Genomic DNA, 14,754 nt, shown 5'->3' with positions numbered 1-14,754 from the left:
TCTCTAGATGGATAGAAGCAGGTCCCTGCACACACCCCGACGCTACCTGTGCTTCCAAGTTCCTGGTGAGGGAAGTGTTCCCCAGAGGAGGGGTGTGCGGGGTAATGAAATCAGACAATGGGGCTCACTTTGTTAATGCAGTTTTTGAGCAGATCAACGTGTTGCTTGGTATAAAGCGCAAGTTCTCGTCGGCGTATCATCCAGAGGGAAATGGCATATGTGAGCGGGTCAACGGCCTGTTGAAGGAAAGGATAGCCAAATTGAAGCTCACATTAAAGAAGGGATGGCTGCACTGTCTACCACTGGCATTGTATGCTCTTCGGAAGCAACCCGGCTCCGACCATCACCTCACGCTGCACGAGATAGTTACAGGTAGAAGGATGAGGACCCCTCTTACCCCCCGAGAGAGAGCCAGATGTGATGCTCAGCCAAGTAGGGAGGTCCTGGGAACACAGATGAAAGACTATCTTGACTGTATGACATCCAGTACCTCTGTCATTACAGACCAGCTGCAGCAACGGTAAAAAGGGGACAGCACAACACAAAACGCAACAGAAAGTGCTGATGCAGGCGCAGCTCAAATCCTTTGTGCGCCCCTCGTCTTCCCTGGTGATACATTACTGGTGAGGAACCACACAAGAAAGAGATGGGACGAGCCAAGATTCAATGGTCCCTTCATCGTAGAGGACTGCACCCCGTCCGCTGTCAAGCTCAAGGGCAGAAGAGCCTCGATCTTCCTAAATGACATTAAACCCTACATAGGAGAAAGCCCTCCAGCTGCATCCAGCTGTGAAGAAGCTACAGACAACAGGAAAGAACCTCAGCACGTGCAGACAAGATCCATGATGAGGAAGAAGGACGCATGAGCAGAAAAGACAAGACGAAAAGAGCTCTTGTGAAAATCTTGGCCTTACACCAAACTTTTCCTCTAAGCACTAAAAGGGATAAAAGCAACAATACAAACACTCTCTGCAGTCAAAGATACAGGGTAATGAAGAGAATTGCGCACCCAAAACTTCAGTAATGCTACTCATATGAATGTTTATAGCCACATTGAGCACTGAAAAGACCCTAAGACTCTGATAAGTGGAAAGTAAGACATTCCTGAGAACCAAAAACGATATCCCGAAGCAACCAGTACCAATGATTTATCACAAAACTCATGGTCTCCCCCAGTAGAAATATTACAAAGGATGTGCTTTCCTGTTTCCGATTAGTATTAGAGACATATTCATCACTCGTAGGGAGAGACACAAGTATCCCAGATTTCATCCAAAATCCAACTAAGAGGAAGATAATACGGCAACTACTGACTGTCCTAGCAGAGGCTTTTGCCGAAGTGCCAGAGTACTGGGAATAGGGACAAATGCTTCCACCTCAAGTGATCATTGATGAACTGACTTACACTTTATTTTTCAGAATCATAGAGGAGTGCCCAGGAGCTGTTGGAAGAACCACAGATACCCTAACCTTCATCAGAGACACAAGAAACAACGAATTTCTAAACCAAATGTGGTATAAACTGAATTACGTGGTTGCAATCCACGCAGCAGGAAAGTGTAAATACTGTTCACGTCAAAAGAAAGGATTGTGACCAGGACCCAGCAAAACAAGGCAGATGTCCCTGTCTCACGCAGATACCCAACTGGCCCACAATGTCATGCTCAGACTAGTCACAGACTATCCGGAGATGGTGGGAAGGGTTTATAGTCATAAAATCGAAAACCATAATGTCGAAAGTCATAATATAGAAAAAAAAATGTCAAAAACAAAAAAGTCGATTTTTTTAATTACGTTTTTTATTTGAAATGGGGGGTTCCCCCCCAAACCCCCCTTTTTTAATTTTTTTTTTTTGTTTTACCCATTTTTTTTATTCCCGGACCCCAAAAAAATAATATAAATAAAAAAATTAAATATTTTGACTGCACACCGGTGGGAAGGCCTGCTGATGTTGACGTTGTCACATTCCTCAGAGATCCAGTCAATTTTCTACATATGAGGACTCTTCCCCATGGTATCATGCTCCAAGTGGAACTGTCCAACTTCCAGTGAGAATTCCTAAGGAGATTCCAGTGAGACCTTTCACTGAGGGACAGATCGAGGAAACGAAGACTGTTCACGCTGCAAGAAAGGCCTGTGATCTAGAGACTAGAAAACAAAAGTGAATGTCATTGACTCCAGAAGACAGCAGATACGCATACCGAGTCTTCTTCCATCTCATTGAGAACTTTCCAGAACTAGTGGGTAGACCCAACAGTGTTGATGTATCCACATTCCTCAGAGACCCAGTAAAGAACGCTCAATTAAACAGGCTCCTGAGAGCCATCATAGCGCAACTAAGAAGCAATTATGGACATCCACTGCTGAGGAGAGCCTTAAAAGGAGGAGATCCAAAATAGAACCTTTTGTCATCCTATTGCCGTTGGAGCAGACAGAGGAAAGAGACACTGTTCTTCAACGTGTCGCTGAGAGACCGAACGAAAGGAGCGGACACTGGAACTTCACCATCTTATTTTTCTTTTTCTTCATCCTTCACATTTTTTCTATTTTTTCATATGGTCACTTTTGCTTTTATGTTTTGTTCCTATTTTTGTAACATCTTATTTTTGTGATTTTAACTCGTTTATTTATTTTTTTTCCATATGTTCATTTTTATTCTATTTTTGTTCCTATTTTTACAACTCCATTTTTGTGAGTTTAGCTCAGTTTTTCCTATTTTGCCACACGTCACTTTTTATTTTTTAATTTTTACTTTTTTCAGCATTCCATTTTTGTGTGATTTTGTAGCAGTTCCATCGTTTTATTCTTTCGCATTGAACTGTTTCCAGCATGTCCTCAGGACCAAGGCAAATTCGAGGCGTTCATTGGGACCTCACCTACAATAGATACGCATAAATAAATGTGATGTACCAGAGTTGATAGCCTAACCTTTTTCCATAGTCTAGCGAACAGAACCATGCTGCATACCCAGAGACTATCATCATCACCCACAAGAGGGGGGAGACTTTAAAAGCACTCAACACTTTAGTAATAATAGACCTTTCAAACTGTGAGATCAAAGCACCAAAAGAATAAATAATTGACTATGGACTTTAATCGAAATGGGGGCCCAGAACAGTAACATAGTTCTACCCCCAGCAGAAGGGCGCCTCCACATCCCTGGAAGAAAATGCTGCAAACTATCATTCTGTACGATAATGTGCATATGTACAGTGATTATTGTTGTTTTTCTATTATTAACAATGAGAACTGCTTTCTTTATTGGTGAACGAAGTGTTCCACTGTCAGTACGACCACAGGATAATGAACGTCAGGGTCACACAAAAGCAACCAGACCCTATATAGTGATTCCAGTTCCAAGGAAAGCTAATGATGAAGCAAATGATCTGAAATTGAATGTAATTAGCAGTGATACATATATACATGAGATACTTAATGGGGAGACAAGCATGAGACAAGGACAGCACAAAATGAATGATAATGTAGCACTGACCACGGCACGCACCCACACACAGAGTGCACAAAAACAAGGGCAAGTGTCAATGGCTACAAGGCCTCCGACAAAGGCAGCAGAGAAGGAGGGACTGCCTGCCAAACAATAGATTCCAGAAAACAAGGTAAATGCCCAGGAAAAGCCAAGTGAAATACTAAAGACTGAGGGAATAGCAAAAGAACAGAAATGGCCACTAAAGAATTCACAGAGAGACACTAATGCTGATAAAGTATTTGTTCCCATTCATAGCCCAAGCAAAGAAACTGCACGAGGGGCTGAAGAACTGGACTATAGAAACTATGACAGCAGGCGCACCTGCTCCAACACAAGGAACAAGCCGCAAGCCCACAACACAGCCTCACGTTGGGCAGTTTGTGAACAAATGGTGGTCAGGGTAAACTGACGACAGACTGCAAAAGGGAGGGGAAGGAAACACGAAACCGTCTCCTACCATAGCGATATAGTCGAGACAGCCTGCCCCACCAAGATACCCGAAGTGGAAAAGCAGCACAGATGCATTCAGAGACATAGTCATAGCTAACTACAGAAGAATGCTAAGAATAAAGAGAAGCCCTCACGAAGATTCCAATAAATATAATGACTACCTGGATAGCACAGCCCATCTTGGAAACATATGGTACCAGCACATGAAGGAAGTAGGACGTAGGAAGTCAGAAGGAGAATGGTTCGTCTGTGCACTCCTGCCGTTCACTGTGTGAAAATCCAAGATCATTCTGGCTGTAGAAATTGATGTCCAGACGGCACACTGTATGTCACACATAGCAATGTGCAAGACCAGAGGCCAGTTCATGGGAAGTGATGCCTCCCTGAAATGGGCAACCGAAGCAACTGACTCCAATGAGGATGATTATGTTCAAGACATAAAGACAAGAAACAAAGCCCATACTAAGAATCATGTAATCAGATACGAGAACCCTGGAGTAAAGGGGGCTGGAATTAGATGGGAAGTGAATCAGAAGTTAAACGTTCAAGGAAAAACTCCAGAGGAGGCTCGAAGTTGGAAGCACAGAGGCCAAATGCAGATCTGGGGAACAGTGCTTTCACCAGACGGATGGGGGAAAGTAGTGGTGATCTGCAGAGCCTGGATGGTCATTGGTCAATACGAACCTACCATCAACATAGTGCAGAACGGATGCAAACATTGTGGCCAAAACTCGCAAAATTACTAACATGGGTCGAAGAAAGAGGAGGACCCCTGCAGATAGTACCACTGGAAAGCCCAAAGTTCTGCTTCAGAAACAATGGTACGAGGAAGATGGGAGAGAACCAGAACTGTGGACGAGTCTTTGATGCCTCAGTAATTATGGATCATTACTGGGTGTGTGGGTCCAAAGCATATATAAGACTTCTGAAGAATTGGGGAGGCATAGGCACGATAGTAAACGTCCACGTTCCTGCGCTAGTGATCCCAAAAAGTGACCTGAATATTGACAGTTTCCCGAAAGCAGGTGCTCACCTGAGGAAAAGGATATCTGCGGAGAATGCATGAAGAGAGAGAATTACTTTTCTGCCAAATCAAAAGAAGCATTTTATGCAATCCCATACGAACACAGGCTGTTTAGCCTCACCTCATCAGTATTCACAACAATACTCTTGCCACACATCCAGGTTGGAGCAAATACTAAATGGTTGCAGATAACCAGATGGGAATTGCTGCAGACCATCAACACCACTGTAAAAGGATTCAAAACGATCAAAGAAGAACTGAGAGCAATCAGACTGATGACCCTGCAAAACAGATATGTACTTGACATGATTACTGCAATGGATGGAGGTGTTTGCGCAAAAATTGGAGAATCATGTTGCACATTCATACCATCTCACGATGAAGAGAATGGAACCCTCGCAGAGGCCATAAGCATGTTGACAAATCTAAAGAATCAAATGATTGATGAAACAGATGAAGTGGACGATGACAGCTGGTTTGGGAACCTGTTCTCATGGGTCCCACAATGGATGGCTGATATATTCAAGTTTCTGGGAGCCCTGCTAGTAATGATACTACTAGGTTTCTGTGTGATCAAAATAATCATCACACTGTGCCAGAAAACAGCAAAGAAAGCCATTAGGTCGATGTCGAGCCAGGGTGGATGTCCAGAGACCTGACTGATGAAGAGATAAAGGACTTTGTGAAGGACAGGGAGTTTGTGCCCGAAGGAACCAAATTTGCATAGCCTAAGAAGCGAAGAAAGTATGAAGGAAAATGGATTTACTGCAGTCCAAATGGACAATGCCAGCTAATGACCTGGAACAAGGATGAACATGTCAAAACAGCAGGGAGTTTGAAAGGTATGATAAAAATTTGGACTCCAGAGACGCATATGTTCACACCATGATGTGCCAACCCTGCAGATGATGAACAAAACACTGAAGAATCAAGAGAAATGGAGACAAAAATTGAAGCAGCAGTGGTCGATGAACCGACCAGAGGGTAGAGTGTAGAGGAGGTTCCAGACATGACCTGCACCCCTGCCCCTCATTTCGATCTGCCAGGAAGGTACTTGCCAAGGGGCGTGACATATGAAGAGCAAATGAACCAACAGAGAGCCTCACTGGAACTCTGCCCAGCGTACATTAGGAGATCCATGCCTGTTGAAGTGCCCATAACCATACAACCCTGGGCAGCACGGTACCCTATCAGACAGCGATACCAGCCGCTGATACTAAATGAGGAGTGCCTACATGCAGTCCACGAAGAGACCCAATGAGCCGTAATGGAAGGCCAGTAGAAATGACACGGACCTGAATAGCCTCGCACATGAACAAGACGGCTAACGAAGATAACACCCCAGCACGAGCAGTTGTGAAAACAGATGCAATGGACACAGGGCAGAGATGATGCCAAAACGCAGGGAAACATGTTACAAGACAGAATGACAGTAACCGACCAGTCAAATGTGTGTAAATAGGCTTGGAACGCAAGAAGCAAAGAAAACGATACTGCTTGCTATGCTTAGTAGAATAATAGAAGCGGCATGCGCCAACCTTATATCTACCTCAAGGAGTACATTATACAAGTGCGACTCCATTTTGTAAGGCAGAAGTATGCCCAGGCGGCCCAAGGCCTAACAGACCAAGTTTCATAACCCAGCCTGAACAGAGAGGGAGAGCGGAATCGAAACTCAAGAGAGCGGCTGACGCTTGGAAGATCGAGGTCACCCAGAGAAGGGAGGAGAGCGTCAACTCGCAAGAAGCAGGCTCTGGAGCATACCAGCTCACCCGTGAAGGTCAAGATAAGAGAGGCCCAGGCAGGTGGCTGAGCCGAAGCAGAATTAAATACAATAAAAGCTGGAAACTGAAGCAGATTCATGGTGAACTGACATGTGACCAGCCAGGCGCAAAGAGCTACCATCGCCTGATGTCATCCAGAACCCGAGGATGCCATAACTTCTCCAGATAAGAGGCTACAGTTTCGAAGCCATACCCAGCCAACTAATTGACACATAGCCCTAAAGCACTGATTGATGGAAAGAAGGCAGGGGGAATCTTGGGGCACTAGGCACGTGGGTGTCCACTCTGCATGCTGCTAATTAAAGTAGAGATTTATGACTAGGGGTGTAACCTACCCAATCACAATGGACCAAGTAATCTAGGTCCTATGGCTAGTAGAACCAATAGGACGTCGTACTTGTAGTGACGTCTATCACGAGTGATGTAGAAGGGTGGGCTTAGACGCCCACTCGATAAGAGTTATCCAATCCGCATGCTCTTTTACAATATACAGATATAGCACCTATCCTTAAGTTACCTCTCCTAACCAATTATATTGTATGACGATTTTGTAGAGTTAGACGTCAATGATGACGAGTTTTATGTATAAAAGTTGCTGTTCAACTGATGTGCGAGGAAGTCGGGGCGAGAGAGGTGATCGCAATGCTGCTGATTTCCATTTGTTTCCCTGCTTGATGCCTTTGTCATTAAATGGACTTCTCTTTGCCAACTTACTGAGTCCTCATTATTGAGATGTGCTGGAGTATGCAAATCCTGCACCCCCTGTCCTCACATGGTGCAGCTATCTTGTCTTACAAGCTCTGGAGGGTGAATACTGACCTATGGGCCCATCAGTAACTTCCTCCCCTCCTGAACAGAGCAAGCAAAGTCCAAACTCTTCCAGGCCCAGCTCGTGCCAACCCTGTTCTGGTGTGAAATCGCTGGCAGTGGTGCCTGCTCACAATCGACTGCATCCAACTGCCATATATAGTAGAAGCGAGCAAACAAAACTGTGTTTTCATGCAGCTTACACAAAGTATTTGGTCCAGATAACCAAATATAGTCGGAAGAGAAGAAATATTGACCACAACCTCTGAAAGCAAGTAACTATCTATAAAAGAAAAACATAGACATCGAAAATTTAGCAATACATGCCATCATTGGAAGGAGCAGGCCAATCAGCATTTTCGTCGTGTTCATGGTAGTCGGAGAGTCCACGCGTTCGCGCCCTCATATAATGCACTGCCTAAAACACGCAACACTAGAAAAAATAGATACCACTGTGTCTGTGTGCAAGTAACATGAATGCGTTTCTGGATGGCTATTGGCTCCATCTATACCAGCTGTCTATAGACTGGGTCTGCCATAGCTGAAGGGCCACCGCTGACATATCAATAGTTAAAGCAGCAGTATGGAATCTCTCAGTCCTGATCACTCCAGTTGTGTGCATTATTTGTTCTGGACGATTTTACTTCAGCTGAAGGCAACAATGACTTTTCTACCTAACCCCCTGCCGCTAATGTTTACTGGCAATTCCAAGTTCCCCACACATAAAGCGCCATATAACTCTAACATTTGTGGCTGTACCCGGCCATTGCAAGCCTGCATGAGCACACCGGGCCAGAATATGAAAAAAGTGCACAATTAAAATTGTAATTGGTTATTAATAACGTGCTTAATACCCAGTGGCTTCTACGCGCGGACCCGGGGATCACTGTGTTGCGGCGCATCATCTTGCTTCCAAGGGAACGGCGTTGCCCCTGAGCTATCCTCCCCACACCAATGAGCACACAGAATGCGCTCCTTTCATTTGCGCTACTTTCAGAAATGTGCAGGCCATCTTATTCTCAAAGGTGACCTGCACATTTCAGGAGGGTCTGGACAATTGCGCAAAGATGCGCTGTCCAGCTGCCTTGCATACATTATTGTATGACAGACTCCCTGCAACAACGTGGTTGCTGAGGACATGTTTCACAGAGACGGCCCTTAAATGAAATGCAAAAACATCATCATCCTTGTTTGGGCGATGAAAATGCAAGTGTGACAGCTGCGATTTAAACCGAGGCTGTCACACTTGAAGAAAAAATCAATACAGGGTCAGAAATGACAACAGGAGCAATGGAATGACCCTAATCTCTGCCCAGGCCTCGTCTCCACTCCCCTGTAGCCCATCCTCATTCCACCCTCTGCCCATCCCACTGCCTTCCTGATTGGCTGTTCCACCAGGACAGCTTACCTCCTACAACCTCTATAAGGATAGCACCCAGGGCAGCCTTGCCCACGCAAAGGGCACCTCCTTAGGCATCTCCATCAATTGTTTCCCTGTGTGCGACAGCCCGGCTAGGGCCCGACCCCTGTCTGCTGCGACATTCATGTAAGTGACAACGAGATATGCACCCTTAGTACTGCAGTAGGTCTGTATCTTTTAGATTCAGACACATTTTTAATTAAGATACTGTTTTGTGCCACTACCCTGCATCTTTTCCCACAGTTATAGTACTGTGGGCCGGTAATTTGGAAGTTAGCTGTATTTTGAATCTAGCTACTGTTTTGTGTCACTACCCTGCATCTTTTTCAAAAAGGGATATGTGATGAATCCTGCAGATTCATGTAGAGGAGCAGCCAACTGCCCCTGCAGGAAGTTCCGCCTCCTTGCAACCTATATACTATAAGTCTGAAATTGTGCCATACTTGACACCAGCAGATGTATTCCCGAAGAGATGACAATCTCATGGAGGAAGTCCCTGAGGAAATATGAAAAGAGCAAGGAAAGCAGCTGCTGACATCACAAGAAACGAGCGTGACGCACAGAGAAGACTGGCTGAAGAAGAAAATGCGTGGACCATATAGAAACTGATGACAAAGTAAAGAATTGAGTAAATTTTCATGTGCAAAAAGAAGATTGCACGTGTGAAGAGCACTGCAGAAAATGCAAATCATTCAATAAACTGTACAGATACAGTAACGCAAGTACACTAAGTGATCACAGAATCTGGCTATGCGTAGTGAATAGACTGCAGGCAGAGCTGCCATTATATAGGAGTTGGACATCGGTGTCACAACTTTAGTAAGTTCAAACCGATGAAGAGCCGAGGGATGTGTCCCAGCAAAGAATTAGCTAAAATCGTTGATGGGTCTGAGAGGGCAGTCTGGTCTGGTGTCAAGGCTGAAGCAGCTAAGAACTGGTTATTTATCCTTGAAGGCAGTAGACGTGAGATGCTGAATCATCCCTTGTTAAGGTGCAAAGAAAAAGCACCATGTGTGCCAGGTTTTATTCATTTAAGACAATTAAATGCTGCAAAAGGGGCTGAATTGCAGTTTCCTGTCACGTGAGCCAAGGATGGAAATAGAAGTTGGGCATGTAGTTCCAGAACTATGATACTGCATGCCCATACTGCCCGATATTCTCAGAGGCAAGGCCAAGTTCAAAGACAATCTTCATGGCAGAAGGCATGGGCGATGAGAGATGTTGGGCTGATTGGCTGGGGACGTACAGTCGAGACCACCTCCTGACATCTGGGGTATGAGCTTACATGCCGAATGTTCCAGACTGGCACGAGCATGCCAACCAATTGTAGAGGGCTGTATAATGAAGTTCCTTATAGTTTGAGAGCCAATGATGTCCTGTGTAACTAATAATTGATGAAGATGACTTGCACTAGGGGTGGGCATGAGGTGTCCACCTGACAGTAGATGTCCAATCACAACCCAATCCTGTATAGAAAGTATACTTAGATGTTCACCGTGAACCTATCACAAGCCCTGTGGGTTTTTGTTATTTGCCACTTAGTATGACATCACGTATGATGAGATTTTGCTATATGAATGTGATATTTCATGAAATGCTTCAAGTGAATGCAGTGCAACTTCCGTTGATGTCCGTTGTAACTCCCTGTTTTAGACAATTCATAATAAAACACTAAAAAAACTTTGCCATCTTCCTGAATTGGTTCCGTTATTTGGTGTAAGAGTTACTCTGCTTCCCATCCACTGCATGATATGCTACCCAAAGGACCTCATGTTCAGTCATCACTAAACCTAGCCTAAAGTCTCCTCCCATGTGGCCATGTGAAGGCAGCCGCTACCTGATCCTAACCTTAGGGGTGGTATCAGGAGGGAGTATCTCATGGGAGAATACAGCTATCGGGGGGAAGTGGTCTCTCCACTGGGAGGGACGTGGTATTCATCTTCTTCTGAGGATAAGAGTCATATCATTGCAGGATACCTAATGGCGTGTTATCAATGTACAAGTCCCTCCCATATGACTACTCAAAGAAACTGTTCTGGAACTTCATCTAGACAGAATAAGGTTGGTGCCTCAGGGGTTAAAGAATGAAATTTGAACTCCTCTAATTGTCATAATTCTGCCACAAACTCCCCTCACTCTGATAACTCAGTACATAAAGCAGTCACAACTAATTGAGTATAAAAAGATCAATACCACTATGGACTTGTGCTTATGGTACTGGGACGAAGAAGAATGGCTCAGAGGCAGTGAAGATGAAAAGTGCTAGTAACGAAAAGGTGCAGTCTAGTGGTTACAGGACAAGGCACCTGAGTGAGACATTTAAATCCCTAAATGAGTTACAGTTGAAGGAAGGCGATGAGGAAGGAGCTAGAGATGTAGAAGGCAGTACGGACGAAGTAGCTGCAGCAGAGGCTGTCCAAGGTGCAGGTACTGCCTCAGAGAGAATCGTGAAGAGTGAAGGCAAGCAGCAATGCAGAGAACACGCAGTGGGAAGTGGCATGTGGAGAAGAAGTCCAGCTGGTGGGAAGACATGCTCCCAACTCAGCACATGGCGTCTCAGTGAGTGAGAAGGCGCAGAAGATTACCGGAGCAGCCATAGCTCCATGTGAGAGACATGCAGCCCACCGAAGGTACACGTAAGCTGGAGAGAGAGAGAGGGCAGGACATGGGAGGTCTGCGGCAGCAGCCGACAGCGGAAAGAAGACACTGCAAAAAGCAGGTGAGTTGGCCAGATGCTAAAGTTGAGCCCGGGCACTCTGAATAAGATAATTGTTAATACCCTAAAATTTTGAATATGAAACAAGTAAAGAAACAGAGCAGATGTTGCAAGGACATAAGTCTGTAGACATGGGACGCCAATTGGGGAAAGTTTATGACATGCATTGCCAAGAGGCTGTGAAGAAACCACACTAAAGAGACAAGGGCATAATTCCCCTTATAGGAGATACACATTGAGGAAAGCTTATAACCTGCATTTCCAACAGCTAATAGACTGTGAAATCATACAGAGGTGACAAGGGCGCAAGTCCCCCTTTTTGGGATATCCACGGTGTTGGGTGTCCTGACCCACGTTTGAGCTATCATGCTGCAACATTTGGTGCAGTGGGCTTAGAAAATCCAAGATGGCCAAAAAGCCCACATGTGCGCCAGAATCCAGGAGAACCACGCAGTTTGTGCGTACACCAAAATGGCTGCCTAACTTGCCACCCACCAGTGCGAGCATGATGGGCCAGGGTGCCATGAGTGGAATGGGTGCCAAAGGTAAAACAGCAGCGCCTGTTAGCTCAAAAATGCTTTAAAATTACCTTTGGTTTCTCTGAATGCCAGCTCAAAATGCCTATTTTCAAACATTGCAACACATCCAAAAATCACACTGAACACAAGCGGACATCTGGCAGAATGAAGTATGTGTTCATACAAAATCTGGGAAGATGAAGAGCCAAAAAAAATGTTCATAACAAAACTGGGTGAGCTATGCATGTCAGCAGCCTAACTGAAACTGGATTAAAACCACCAAAATCGAAATGTTTAAATTAACTGAGTGACCTACTTTTGAGTGTCACATAGTTTGTAACTGTTAAAATGTCATAGTTTTGAACTTAGAATCAGCATTCTAGCTGCATATGTAAAAATTGTATTGACTTAAACTGGGGAACAAAAAATGACATGCAGCTAAAAACTGGCTTAAAGAGATTCCAATTTTGCCTGACAGGTTCCCAGGTCTGGCTGCATTCTGTTGCCCCTGCCAAAAGGAGGTCACACACTCTCTGAATGAATTACCAGGGTACTGCAAGAAACTAAACAAAGGGCCCAGGCAGATGGTTTATTGGGGGGGTCGTAAATGGCTTCCTTTTGAACAAAGCCCTTCCTTGACTCAGGCAGATGGTTTATAGGGGAGGTCGTAAAGTGGCTTCCTCTTGGCAGAAATGGGGAGGGGCAGCCCCCTCTGAGAACAGGCTGAGCTTAAAGAAAGTGGGTAAACTGGTTTCTCAACCATGTGACCTGGGAAGACACACCCCTGTTGGCCAGAATATGATTTTAAGAAAGATGTATAACTCATGGTGCGGACTTGTCAAAATTATCTAAATAATACCATAATTCTTGTGATTTTTCTGCCCACATTTTAAGAGGTTTTAGGACCCGGTGGTATGATCTGGGGCTTTACGAGCGGAAAAGAGGTTGTTACTCTAAATGTGTGCATGTTAAAAATCTGACACTTCCTTATCTAAAAGCCCACATGCCTTGCACACAATTGTATAAATTTGGAGAAAATTCCGATATGGGGAAAGCTACTAAAAAGTGCAAAATGTTGCCATTTCTGAATGCAAGCCTCCAGGAAGAGCAGAGTTTGAACAGAGTATACCTCATGTGATATGTGATGGGTGCATGTAATTTTAAACAACTGTGTATCTGTGCAATATGTATTTGGGTCAAATATAGATTTATGTGCCATTTGACAGGGGAGTGTCCTTTCTGCAGGCCATAAAACAGCATCAGCATGACTCAAATTTCCTTTCCCCTATCAAGGAAGAGAGAAAGCTTGACCAATGATCAGTTGAGAGAGGGGGTGGCTTAGTGATGCTGTGCACACACCCACTTTCAAAAGACATAAAAAGAGCCACTGGAAGCTAGAGAGGGGATTCAAATCCAGTTGCTGCGGAGCGTTTTGCCGGACCACACAACATCCAGAAGATACCAGTTCCAGACTGACTCCAGCTACATACTCCAGAACCTAGAACTTATACTTTAGAACCTAAATCAGAGGCCTAAAACCACAAGCTGAGTTCTCTGCAGCAGGCCTCAAATCATTGCAAGCTACTCACAGCCGGGCGAGCTGCTTGAATCCCTTGCCAAGAACTTTTGCCAGGACTAGTGCAGAGATCCAGGAGCCGTGCAGAGACCGCTGTATCCGGACAGACCAGACCAGTGCCAGACCAGACCAGACCATGCAGAACCGCAGACCCAGTGTCAGGCTCAGGTTTACACTCCCCCTTCTCCTCACCTGAGACTTCCGAAGAACTCCCCTTAAATGTAGCTTCCGACCTCTTTGGGTTCTTCTTCTTCTTAGGATTGTCTTCCTTAGGCTTCCCACCTCTTCGGTCGTGTAAGTAAGGTCTGGCCCCCCCAGAGGCCACCGTGGCAGAGTTGAGAACCTGCCCCCGGGGGCCCCCACGGGGCCAGGCTCGCCCCAGGGAAAAAGCCGGAAGGCAGAAAAAACCCTGGATATGGTGATATTCCGATGGATGGATGGTAGTTCCAAAGACCAATAGTCCAATGAGAGTAGCACGATGATTATTGAAAAGACTTATAATTTGCCATCCGGGAATGGCAGAACGGATGGAAAGCTCAATTCAAGACTGAACTGGAGACGGCAAGCCGTGAAGGTGTATAGAAAAGAAAGGATGCAAGAGCGGCACTACAGAGAAAATAAGGAAAAGAAAGGAAAAAAAAGGGAAAGAACGGCTAGTGCCGTGAAAGTAATTACGAAGGTAAAGGCAGGAAACAAGGTAGTATTAGGAAATACGGCCACACCGTACGGAAAAGGAAGGTTAGCAACCTAAGGATAGAGTAGGATTGGAAATTCACAGGCACAGGATACAGCAAAAGGAAAAAGCGGATCACAAATTTCTTTAGCAAAGTCACAAAAGTACGAGCGAAGTAACGAGAGGGTATACAGATACAACGCACTGGAGGAAGGGGCGGGGCAGGAAGTTATAGTGCAAGCCGCCATGTTGGATGAGGACTAGAGCGTGACTCTGAGTAGGTTAATGCCTCCAGTAAT

This window comes from Ambystoma mexicanum, chromosome 2p (assembly GCF_040938575.1).
Source record: "Ambystoma mexicanum isolate Mex_15411 chromosome 2p, UKY_AmexF1_1, whole genome shotgun sequence".
NCBI lineage: Eukaryota > Metazoa > Chordata > Amphibia > Caudata > Ambystomatidae > Ambystoma > Ambystoma mexicanum.
This window is presented reverse-complemented; position numbering follows the sequence as displayed.